Here is a 12,879-nt window from a genome sequence, read left to right as displayed (position 1 = left end):
AAGAGATATTGACAAGGAATAAAGCGCTTTGCGATCAGAAAATTGCCTGAACCCCTGTGGTTAATGAAAGGGATTTTGCTGCTTGAGTTCCTTATACGCCTTGGGCTTCTGGAGAACTTGTTTCGTAGTTTGCAGAAACGCAGCTCAGACATGCTGTTGTGACCGGGCCGGAGCCACCAGCTACATGACTGCAATCAGCGACAATGAAATACATTTTCAACAGGCCCGGCTAGTTCAGTTGGTAGAGCATGAGATTCTTAATTTCACGGTCGTGGGGTCGAGTCCCACGTTGGGCGGTATTTAATTCATTAACTTTTATGTTGCTTTCAAAGCGTCATTAATTGAGCGATAACCTTGTTTTGCACAATGAAAGAAATGCGAACTGAGGAAATACTGCAGATGCTGGAAATCTGAATTGAGCAGAAAATGCTGGAGATACTCAGCAGGTCAGGCAGCTTCTGCGAAGAGAGAAACAGAGGTAACGTTTCAGGTCGATAACCTTTCGTCAGAAATAGAAAAAAGAGATAATGGAACAGATTTTTAAGCAAGTGTAGGGGATTCTATGAGATCATGGCTGATCTTTTGCCTCAATTCCATTCACCGGCCCTATCGCCATATCCCTTGATGCCCTTACCAGTCAGAAATCTACCGACTTCTGTTTTGAACTACCCAATGACTGAGCCTCCACAGCCCTCTGGGGTAGAGAATTCCAAAAATTCACCACCCTCTGTGTGAAGAAATTTCATCTCCTCTCAGTCCTGAATGGCCTAACCTTTATCCTGAGGCTGTGGCCCCTGGTTCTAGACACCCCAGCCAAGGGAAACATTCTCCCAGCATCCAACCGATCAAACCCTGTAATAATTTTGCATGCTTAATGAGATCCCCTCTCATTCTTCCGAAGTCAAGAGATTGCAGGCCTAGTTTACTCAATCTCTTCTCATACGAGGTCAGTGACAGTCTTGCAAATGGTGACTTGATATTCGGTAGTGGGGTCATGGTCCAGGCGGAGGTAGGAGGAGGTGTTGGAGAGTTGGCGTACAGCTTCCGCTAGGTAGAGGTCGGTTCACCAAACAGCAACAGCACCACCCTTGTCAGCAGGTTTTGTACTTTGCATGTTAACTGTTAACTGTTAACCATATCTCATTTTACACAATATATGGGCTACTCCAGCTCCTAATTCTTTTGTTCTTAGTTGTTATTTCCTCACACAGGAGAGCAATCTCGCCCCTGGACAAGCAGAAGGAGCAAGTTCCAACAAAATGATTCCGCAAACGTGATAACTGCTACACTGTGGAACCGTCTCCACTTTCAGTACCAGGTCAGATGGAAATGTTAAAAATTTTTGAGGATGTAACTAGTAGATTAGATAAGGGAGAACCAGTGGATGTGGTGTATTTGGACTTTCAGAAGGCTTTCGATAAGGTCCCAAATAAGAGGTTGGCGTGCAAAGTTAAAGCACATGGGATCGGGGGTAAGGTACTGACTTGGATAGAGAACTGGTTGGCAGACAGGAAGCAAAGAGTATGTCTAAACGGGTCTTTTTCCAAGTGGCAGGCAGTTACTAGTGGGGTAGGGCAGGGATAAGTGCTAGGACTCCAGCTACTCACAATATATATTAATGATCTAGAAGGTTGAACTAGATGTAATAACTCCAAGTTTGCAGACGACACAAAGCTGGGTGGGCATGTGTGCTTTGATGAGGATACAGAGTAACTCCAGTATGATATGGACAGGTTAGGTGATTTAGCAGAAGCATGGCAGATGCAGTGTAATGTGGATAAATGTGAGGTTATCAACTTTGGTAGCAAAAACAGGAAGACAGCTTATTATCAGAATGTCAACAGATTGGGAAAAGGGGAACTGCAATGAGGCCTGGGTGTCCGTGTGCACCAATCGCTGAAGGTAAGCATGCAGGTGCGGCAGGTGGTTAAGAAGGCAAATGTTGGCCTTTATAGTGAGAGGTTTCGAGTACAGGAGCAAGGATGTCTTGCTGCAGTTGTACAAGGCCTTGGTGAGACCATACCTTGAGTATTGTGTGCAGCTTTGGTCACCTTATGGATGTTCTTGCCATGGAGGGTGTGCAGGGAAGATTCACCAGATTGATACATGGGATGGCAGGAATGACGTATGAAGACAGATTGAGATGATTAGGCTTATATTCGCTAGAGTTTAGAAGAACGAGAGGGGATGTCATTGAAACTTACAAAATTCTAACAGGACTAGACACACTAGATGCAGGAAGAATGATCCCGATGGTGCGGGAATCCAGAACCAGCGGTCACAGTCTAAGGATAAGGGGTAAGCCACTTAGGGCGGAGATGAGGAGGAATTTCTTCACCCAGAGAGTGGTGAACCTGTTGAATTCTGTACCACAGAAGGCAGTTGAGGCCAATTCATTAAATATATTCAAGAAGGAGTTAGATATATTTCTTAAGGCTAAAGAGATAAAGGGATATGGGGAGAAAGCAGGGACAGGGTACTGAATGCGGATGATCAGCCATGATCTCATTAAATGGCGGAGCAGGCTGGAGGGGCCGAATGGCCTACTGCTGCTCCTATCTTCTATGTTTCTATGTGAATGGAGCAGGTGAACTGCTGAATCCCACTTTTAAGGGATGTCCCAAAGTGCTTGAGAGTGGTGTGAAAATAAATGAGTTCCGCTTGGTAATTAAAAGTAAAGTCTGTCAGAAGTGGGATTCGAACCCTTACACTCCAGAAAAGAATGCGATCTGAACGCAGATGGCTTAGAGCGCTCAGCCATCCTGACTTGCTTCATTAATTTCTGCCTCTCATCACTTCCAGATGATGAAAGTTTCCGTCCGGGTGCTTGTTCAATGCTGTTGAAGGTTCAGTGACCGGGATATCATCTCCCCCGGGGTTTTCCTGAGCTTGTGCTCGGTGTATGGGGAGGTTTGTCCCGAGTCCCTGGTATCTTGCAGCTCCAGGGATGGGCAGTAACAATCTGAGCTCTGGAGCTGGGGAAAAACGAATAATTAATGGATTTGTTTTCGGGCCTGAAATGCGGCTTAGATCTGTTGGTATTAACTGAGGCCGGGGCTGCGAGATATTTCAGTTTGCTCACGTTTAATCAGAGGAATATCCGCAGTCAGGAGCTGAAAAGGACCAAGAGCTGAAAAAACACCAGAAAAAAGATAAGAAATATCAGAATTGTGATCAACACTTTAATGTGTGTTCTGGTAGTTTAGTGGTTTAATTGTTTTAATCAACATTCATTAACCGAAAGCGTTGTTTTGCAGAATGAAAGAAATGCTCACAGTAAGGGACAGTCGAAAGCTAAGTAATTTAAATTTAATAATTTGTGAAAATTTATTCATTGACGAAGATTTATACCCTATCAGAATTTACGCACTGTTTATTTTAGGAGTCTGCTTTAAATTGTTCGTTGCTTCTGACACAAGAAACCTGTTAAATTTATTTCACAGAAAAATAATGTTTCCGCCCGGGCTCAAACCAGGGACCTTTTGCGTGCGAGGCGAACGTGAGAACCGCTGCACTACGGAAACCTCTGCTTAATTGAACATCGAGAAAGCACTGTTCAGACAGAAGGGACACTACAGAATCGCTCTTTCTGCAATGATTTCCTTTCACTGGCATTTCTCTGACCGAACTGCACAAGTCAAAAATGTTCCTTTCAAACTCATTAAACTGCCGAATTTCCTTCCCTCTGGTTTAACCCAGGGGTTTGAATTGTTCTGCAAACCATGAACCAGGTTCACCAGAATTCCAAGGTGTGTAAGGAAATCAAGCATCAAAAGCCCTTTCATTAACCACAGGGATTCAAGCAATTTTCTGATCGCAAAGCGCTTTCTCACCTTGTCAATATCTCTCGTCTATTTGCCGGTGTTTCCCGATTCTGCCTGTCTCTCTGGCTCTGTTTATTCTGTGTGACCACCTGCAGGTTGATTTTTAGCGAATACCTGTGCTTGTGTCTTGTCACATTAAATAAATGTGGAATTGTGGTGCTTCTCTCCCTGACACTGGGGAAAGAGTGACACAGTCTTTGGAGCAAGTGTCTGGTTACTGTGAAACGGCAAAGAAAACAATAATTCTGGAATTACTCGGAAGAACAGTGACCCCGACGTGATTTGAACACGCAGCCTTCGTAATTTAGAGTCAGACACGCTACCGTTACGCAACGAAGTCCTACAATAGCAGTCGCGCTGTTTTTATATATACACGTTCCACAAACACTGTTTCATTCCTCCTGCCTTCTCCTGATTCCTCAGTGTCATGCACAGAAGCGCCTGATGCCCTCATTTGTTTAACGTAACAAGCAGACACAAACACAGGTATTCCTTTAAAATCAACCCGCAGGTGGCCACAGACACAATAAACAGATCCAGAGAGAAAGACAGAATCGGGAATCTCCGGGAAATAGACAAGAGATATTGACAAGGACTAAAGCGCTTTGCGATCAGAAAATTGCCTGAACCCCTGTGGTTAATGAAAGGGATTTTGCTGCTTGAGTTCCTTATACGTCTTGGGCTTCTGGAGAACTTGTTTCGTAGTTTGCAGAAACGCGGCTCAGACATGCTGTTGTGACCGAGCCGGAGCCACCAGGTACCTGACTGCAATCAGCGACAATGAAATACATTTTCAACAGGCCCGGCTAGCTCAGTCGGTAAAGCATGAAACTCTTAATCTCAGGGTCGTGGCTTTGAGCCCCACGTTGGGCGGTATTTATTTGGTTAAACTTTTATGTTGCTTGCAAAGCGTCATTAATTGAGCGATAACCTTGTTTTGCACAATGAAAGAAATGCGAAGTGAGAAAATACTGCAGATGCTGGAAATCGAAATTGAAACAGAAAAAGCTGGAGATACTCAGCAGGTCAGGCAGCTTCTGCGAAGAGAGAAACAGAGTCAACGTTTCAGGTCGATAACCTTTCGTCAGAATTGGAAAAAAGAGGTAATGGAACAGATTTTTAAGCAAGTGTAGGGGATTCTATGAGATCATGGCTTACCTCCTGCCTCAATTCCATTCACCGGCCCTATCGCCATATCCCTTGATGCCCTTACCAGTCAGAAATCTACCGACTTCTGTTTTGAACATACCCAATGACTGAGGCTCCACAGCCATCTGGGGAAGAGAATTCCAAAGATTCACCACCCTCTGTGTGAAGAAATGTCTTCTCCTCTCAGTCCTGAATGGCCTAACCTTTATCCTGAGGCTGTGGCCCTTGGTTCTAGACTGCAAAGATCTGCGGGTTAGGTTGATTTGGCTATGATAAATTGACCCTTAGTGTTAGGGGATTAAATACGTGGGGTTACAGGGATAGGGTGGGATCTGTGTGGGGTTACAGGGATAGGGTGGGATCTGTGTCGGTGCAGGCTCGATGGGCCGAAATGGCCTCTATCTGCACTGTGGGGGTTCTGTGATTCTGTGATTCCCCAGCCAAGGGAAACATTCTCCCAGCATCCAACCGATCAAATCCTGTAATAATTTTGCATGCTTAATGAGATCCCCTCTCATCCTTCCGAATTTAAGAGATTGCAGGCCTTGTTTACTCAATCTCTTCTCATACGAGGTCAGTGACAGTCTTGCAAATGGTGACTTGATATTCGGTAGTGGGGTCATGGTCCAGGCGGAGGTAGGAGGAGGTGTTGGTGAATTGGTGTACAGCTTCCGCTAGCGAGAGGTCGGTTCGCCAAACAGCAACAGCACCACCCTTGTCAGCAGGTTTTGTGCTTTGTGTAGTTTGCAGAAACGCGGCTCAGGCATGCTGTTGTGACCGGGCCGGAGCCACTCCTGCTCCTATCTTCTATGTTTCTTTGTGAATGGAGCAGGTGAACTGCTGAATCCCACTTTTAAGGGAAGACCCAAAGTGCTTGACAGTGGTGTGAAAATAAATGAGTTCCGCTTGGTAATTAAAAGTGGAGACTGTCAGAAGTGGGATTCGAACAGACACCTCCAGAGAAGGCTGCGACATGAACGCAGCGCCTTAGAACGCTCGGCCATCCTGGCTTGTTCCGTTAATTTCTGCATCTCATCACTCCACATGAAGAACGTTTCCGTCCGGGTGCTTGTTCAATGCTGTTGAAGTCTCAGTGACCGGGATATCATCTCCCCCTGGGGTTTTCCTGCGCTTGTGCTCGGTGTATGGGGAGGTTTGTCCCGTGTCCCTGGTATCTTGCAGCTCCAGGGATAGGCAGTAACAATCTGAACTCTGGAGCTGGGGAAAAGCGAATAATTAATGGGTTTGTTTTCGGGCCTGAAATGCGGCTTCGATCTGTTGGTATTAACCGAGGCCGGGGCTGCGAGATATTTCAGTTTGTTCACGTTTAATCAGAGGAATATTCGCAGTCAGGAGCTGAAAAGGACCAAGAGCTGAAAAAGCACCAGAAAAAAGATAAGAAATATCAGCAATTGTGATCAACTCTTTAATGTGTGTTCTGGTAGTTTAGTGGTTTAATTGTTTTAGTCAACATTCATTAACCGAAAGCGTTGTTTTGCAGAATGAAAGAAATGCTCACAGTAAGGGACAGTCGAAAGTTGAGTAATTTAACTTTAATAATGTGTGAAAGTTTATTCATTGACGAAGATTTATACCCTATCAGAATTTACGCACTGTGTATTTTAGGAGTCTGCTTTAAATTATTCGTTGCTTCTGACACAAGAAACCTGTTAAATTTATTTCACAGAAAAATAATGTCCCCGCGCAGTCTCGAATTGGGGACATTTCGCGTGGGAGGTGAACGTGATCACCGCTACACTACGGAAACCTCTGCGTAATTAGATATTGAGAAAGCACTGTTCAGACAGAAGGGACACTACAGAATCGTTCTTTCTGCAATGATTTCCTTTCACTGGCATTTCTCTGACCGAAATGCACAAGTCAAAAATGTTCCTTTCAAACTCATTAAACTGCCGAATTTCCTTCCCTCTGGTTTAACCCAGGGGTTTAAATTGTTCTGCAAACCATGAACCAGGTTCACCTGAATTCCAAGGTGTGTAAGGAAATCAAGCATCAAAAGCCCTTTCCGTAACCACAGGGATTCAGGCAATTTTCTGATCGCAAAGCGCTTTCTCATCTTGTCAATGGCCCAGTAATTCGTCTCTGAACGCGTGAGTCCGGTCGGGGTACTCACGCGTCTGGCCGGAGGAACTGCTCGTGTTCAGCATGCACAGCGCATGCGGGGAAAACCGGCATTTCCAGTCCTCTGAACGAAGGGGTTCAGAGGCACAGCGCGTGCGACTGCACAGGCAGCGCGTGCGCAGTGAACTTCGTCGATTTCATTCATGGATTCAGTGAGGGTAAGTCCTGACAACTTACACATGAAAAAAGCAGGAGTAAAGCTATCGAGAAGCTGCGGAGGAAGAAGTCTGTCATCGTTGAGCTTCTGAAAGTCTTCAATTTCTGTTTGGGAAAGGGAGGAAAGTAATTTTAAGAAAGGCTGAGGTAAGTTTAAAAATTTTTTTTTGTTGAAAACGGGTTTTCAGAACTGTAGTGAGAAGGAGCAACTGTGGCTGTGGCCAAGGCCTCATTGAATTTATTTTTATAAAATGTGAAATTTAATGTTTTAAAAATAATAAATTGCTTACAAAATGTTATTGTCATCAGTAATATTTAGTAAGTATGTATGTATGATTGTATGTATGTATTTATATTTTCCATTTAGGATGTGCATTTATGTATGTATTCCTTTCAGTACGTGAATGAATGTATTTATGTATGCAATTTACGAAAAATATGTAGGCCTGTGATATTCATCAGGCGGGAAGGATGTGTTTGCAAGCCGTTAAAGCATGCTTCCTGTCATAGGCCGAGTTGATGTTATAGGCACTCAGTTTATTAAAATAAGTGTAACAACTATTTCCATTTATTCTGTGTGAGGAGTAGTCCTGTGAGCGAGGAACATGCCCTGGTGTAGAAATTTTGCCGTGATGCTATTTGTATGTTTGCTTCAAAGAAATAGGAATGCCAGGGAGCAACGTAGAAGATTTAGGAACCATGAACCTCTCCTGATCAGAAGGAACAACTACCCACCCCACAGAGTTTACAGGGAGAGGCGATCATTTGAAATGCTGTCCAAGGAGTTGTGTATCAGGCGGCTGCGCTTCAGTAAAGAGGCAATTGGACGACTATGTGACATGTTGAAGGCAGACTTGGAGCCACGCTCAAAGACCCGTACTGCCTTGTCAGTGAACATGAAGGTAACCACAGCATTGAACTTCTTTGCAAGTGGATCATTTCAAGCAGGCACCGGTGACATAACCAACATCTCTAAGAATGCTGCGATGGTCTGCATTCACCAGGTCACAGCAGCCATTTGCCGTAGGATTTCTGATTTCATTATGTATGACTTGTCCGCTCGTCATCAGAAGGAGATGGCCTTAGCATTTCATCGCATTGCTGGATTCCCCAAAGTGATTGGGGCCGTCGATGGAACACATATTGCATTGAAGACACCCAAGGATGCACCTGTGACATTCATTAACAGGAAGGGGTATCATTCATTGAATGTAATGATATTATGTGATGCGCACCTGAGGATCCTAAACGTTAATTCAGGACACCGGGGGAGTAATCATGACTCCTTCGTCCTCCGTAACTCTAAATTGTATGATTCTCTCAGCAAATTGCCTACAGGATCCGCATGGATATTGGGCGACAAGGGCTACCCGCTAAAACCATGGCTGATGACCCCCTACCGCAATACCATTAATGAGCCTCAGGAGAGATACAACCATGCACACGTGTCTACACGTCAAGTGGTGGAGAGGACAATAGGAGTTCTGAAATCACGCTTCCGGTGCCTGGATAGGTCAGTGGGGACCTTGCAGTACTCTCACCAGAAAGTGGCAAGGATTGTGCTGGCCTGTTGTGCTTTGCACAACCTTGCCCTGCAGGAAGGACTGACCCTTAACAATGAGGAACAGCTGCCTGTTGAAGTGGAGGATGAAGACGATGGCATTGTACATGTTGCCAGGCCTCATGGGGAGGAGCCAAGTGCCGCCGAATCTAAGGCTGCTCGCGAACTGCTGGTAGCCAACACCTTCACGCGGTAGTTACGCCCTGTACCTACCCCTCCCCCCCCGCAAGGCAAAGACAGAAGCAGACACATATTGAAGTGAAACAGTTACCTTTTATTGCATAATCAAACACTTTTCAGATTCAGTTTCAATGTTTAAAGTGAATAACTTGTAAATTTCAAGTAACAGTTATGAACTTTAAAAAAATTTATGGACAGGAACAGTGAGGAAGTGTTATTGGAAAGAGTTCGTCTTTACTTGTCTTTCTTTCTTCGTTCAAGGATGTTAATGACCTATTTTATGCAATTTAAAAATGTTAACGTTAACAGTTTTGAAATCACTTTGTAAACATGTTTAACTAATTTGTGTTTGATTCTTAGTGAAATTAAAAAAAATAAGATGCTAACTACCTCTTTTAACGTTTTGAAACATGTGCAAAATGGTGACTGTTAGAAAAGAAAATGTAAACATTTTACAGTAATTTTTACTTTCTTACTGCAATACAGACATTCAAAGCGCAAACTAGCTATTTTACAATTTTGTAACATTTGTTGTAAAAGTTTTTGAAGTTAAATAAAAGTTTAAATTCTTTATACATTGATTACTGGGTGTACTGCTGAAACGATAAGGTTACCTATCCTTTCCTTCATAAATAAACACTTGAATTTAAATATGTAAGAAAACATTTAACATTTAAATAAAGTGAAAAATATAACAATTTAACGATTTGCCAACTGGCCTGTGTGACTGAGGGTTGAAGGTGGCGGAGTGAGCTGACGGTGACACTCTAACGCTTCCTGCGCCTTTTCACTACCCGTGACTGGAGCCCTCCAGATCTATTTGCAAGGGCCCTGTCAGATTGTTCCTGCTCTTCAGCAGCGGCTTGAGAAAAGGGTTGTTGCTGAGGCAATTCTATGCTGTCCTGCATCATGACTGGCGCAGCTGCTGGCTCCTGGGACCAAAGTGGCTCTGCACTGTGACCTGGGGAGGGCATTTGTGCTGGAGTCAGCGTTATGCCAGTAGTGATAGATACAAGCGAATTAAGTAGTACAATCATAGTTTCATTAAGCATCACCAGCTGCGATGATATCTGATTAAGAGAATTATCATTAAGCACCCCTAACTGCGATGATATCTGATTTAGTGTAATGACAATATTCTCCATTCCCTGCCTGATAGTCTCTAGCGTCTACTTCCTTCTCAGTGAGAGAGCTCAGCAATTGCCTGAAACCTGCAATATCTTGCTGCTCATCTTGTAGGTGCTGCTGTACTTCTGCTACTCCCACCTGCACTGAATTGTCCATATGGTGTCTGCCTGTGGAGCTACCGTCATCAGTGTCTAGCACAGAGCCACAAGGGCCAGGAGATGGTGAGATAGTGGCCAGCGACACAGGGTCTATACACTCCTGCTGCACTTGCTGACATAGGACAGGTTGCTCCTGTTCCTCAACCACCTCAGCCTCTTCAGTAATTGCTGCCATTGCTTCAGAAAAACCTTCCACAATGCCCTCTGTGGCCGCTGACTCCACGCACTGCTCATCCCGTGTGTGAGAGGTACTCTGTCCAGCTGTGGGAAGGAGGCAGAAAACATTTGCTAAGGTAAAGCACGATTTGCCACATCACAGATATTCAGCACACACCTAACCTTATTTAACATATAGCTGCCCAGGCCAACTCACATTGAGGGTCAGCAATGTCTGTTTCAGATGCATCCGCGGGGCGATTGCTAGCAAATTCGTACATCTGCTGGACCCGTTCCTCATGTTCGGTCAAAACCCTCAGCATGGCAACACCACCGCCTGTGAGTGTGCGTTCCCTGGAGTTGTGAGCACTTTTACTCTGAAATTGCAGCAGAAATAAGAGAATCACACAGCTGCATTTCTGACATGGACAGCGAAGGCTTTGAAGACTGGGTTGGGTGTTTCTTTACATCTTTGATTGAAGTTTTACAGCTCCAAGCAATGGAATCAAGATAAGAGAACAGTAGGTATCCCTGAGCTGGCCCCAAAGCCATAAAGTTTTATCGCTACCTCAGGTGACTTTACCAAGAAGTAAATTGACTGCAGTAAATGCATTGAGAAAGCCTTTATAAATCTAGCTAACTTAAATTCTAAGCAATGTTACAGTACACTTTAGTAATAACTGTACAAACCCTGACAGATCGGAGTAAGCCACTGAATTTCTTGCGGCATTGTTCCGCTGTACGTGGAATGGTGGAGGTCGCGCTGACAGCTAGTGCAACTTCCGACCACGCTGCCATCTGACATTTTCGTGGAGCTCTCGACTGCTCATTCCCCATGATGCGCAGGTGCCTCGCCTCCACCTCGTTGAGGAGATTGCTGAGGTCATCATCAGTGAAGATCTGAGTTCTTTTAGTCACGTGAAATGTGCTCATTCCAGCCATTTCACTTTGCTAATTAACTGAAAAGAATTAATAGAATGTTTTCAAGGCTTTAAAAAATGCTTAAATAGCTTCAATTCTCTTTAGAACTTTCTAAGAGTCATCAAAATCATTTAAACGTTTTTAAAATTTTATAAAAGTTTACAAAACATTCATAAAATAGCAGATACCTTACTTTCCCTGCAGCTGTGTAACTACAAAGTCCTCTGCAGCGTCTTGGAGAGATTGGGGGCGTGTCCTATACAATGAGACCTTAAGGGGCGTATCTCACTTGCACAGCGCGCTCCAGGCTTCACGCTGGCTGCACTCCTGGGCGGCGTGATGTCAGACGCTGCCCGGGATTCTTCTCTTTCAAACAGGAATTCCAGGCGTCCCTGGAGCTGAAATGTCAGCGCGTCGGGTAAGTGCAGATCCGGGGCTTGCACGCGCGGCAAGCCCCCGACCCGAATTACTGGGCCAATATCTCTCGTCTATTTGCCTGTGTTTCCCGATTCTGCCTGTCTCTCTGGCTCTGCTTATTCTGTGCGAACACCTGCAGGTTGATTTTGAGCGAATACCTGTGCTTGTGTCTTGTCACATTAAATAAATGAGGAATTGTGGCGCTTCTCTCCCTGACACTGGGGAAAGAGTGACACAGTCTTTGGAGCAAGTGTCTGGTTATTGTGAAACGGCAAAGAAAACAATAATTCTGGAATTACCCGGAAAACAGTGACCCCGACTTGTTTTGAACATGCAGCCTTCTGAACTGGAGTCAGACACGCTACCGTTGCGCCAGCAGTTCCTACAGTTTAAACCGCGCTGTTTTTATATACACACGTTTCACAAACACTGTTTCATTCCTCCTGCCTTCTCCTGATTCCTCAGTGTCATGCACAGAAGCGCCTGATGCCCTCATTTGTTCAACGTAACAGGCAGACACAAACACAGGTATTCCTTCAAAATCAACCCGCAGGTGGCCACAGACACAATAAACAGAGCCAGAGAGAAACACCGAATCGGGAATCTCCGGGATATAGACAAGAGATACTGACAAGGACTAAAGTGCTTTGCGATCAGAAAATTGCCTGAACCCCTGTGGTTAATGAAAGGGATTTTCCTGCTTGAGTTCCTTATACGTCCTGGGCTTCTGGAGAACTTGTTTCGTAGATTGCAGAAACGCGGCTCAGACATGATGTTGTGACCGGGCCGGAGCCACCAGGTACCTGACTGCAATCCGCGACAATGAAAAGCAGTTTTAACAGACCCGGCTAGATCAGGCGGTAGCGTACGTGACTCTTAATTTTCAAGGTCGTGGGTTCGAGCCCCACGTTGGGCGGTATTTTTTTTTTTTTACTTTTATGTTGCTTTCAAAGCGTCATTAATTGAGCGATAACCTTGTTTTGCACAATGAAAGAAATGCGAACTGAGAAAATACTGCAGATGCTGGAAATCTAAATTGAAACAGAAAATGCTGGAGATACTCAGCAGGTCAGGCAGCTTCTGCGAA

General features: G+C 44.6%; 3 non-coding genes across 3 annotated transcripts; 2 read left to right on the top strand and 1 right to left on the bottom strand.

Annotated features, from left to right (window-relative positions):
- The first annotated feature begins 223 nt into the window (after nucleotides 1-223).
- Nucleotides 224-296, top strand: trnak-cuu (transfer RNA lysine (anticodon CUU)). The gene has a single exon. It is a non-coding gene; the product is annotated as a tRNA-Lys (tRNA).
- A 3,155-nt stretch (nucleotides 297-3,451) lies between these two features.
- On the bottom strand, nucleotides 3,452-3,524 carry trnaa-cgc (transfer RNA alanine (anticodon CGC)). Its single transcript has one exon. It is a non-coding gene; the product is annotated as a tRNA-Ala (tRNA).
- A 1,100-nt stretch (nucleotides 3,525-4,624) lies between these two features.
- trnak-cuu (transfer RNA lysine (anticodon CUU)) lies at nucleotides 4,625-4,697 on the top strand. The gene has a single exon. It is a non-coding gene; the product is annotated as a tRNA-Lys (tRNA).
- The last annotated feature ends 8,182 nt before the right edge of the window (nucleotides 4,698-12,879 follow it).

Source organism: Somniosus microcephalus, unplaced genomic scaffold (genome assembly GCF_052327205.1).
Source record: "Somniosus microcephalus isolate GS21.2 unplaced genomic scaffold, FLI_Smic_1.0 unresolved_chr4, whole genome shotgun sequence".
In the NCBI taxonomy this organism is placed as follows: Eukaryota; Metazoa; Chordata; class Chondrichthyes; order Squaliformes; family Somniosidae; genus Somniosus; species Somniosus microcephalus.
Note: the sequence above shows the minus strand (reverse complement) of the source record. Positions and strands in the feature narration are given on the sequence as shown.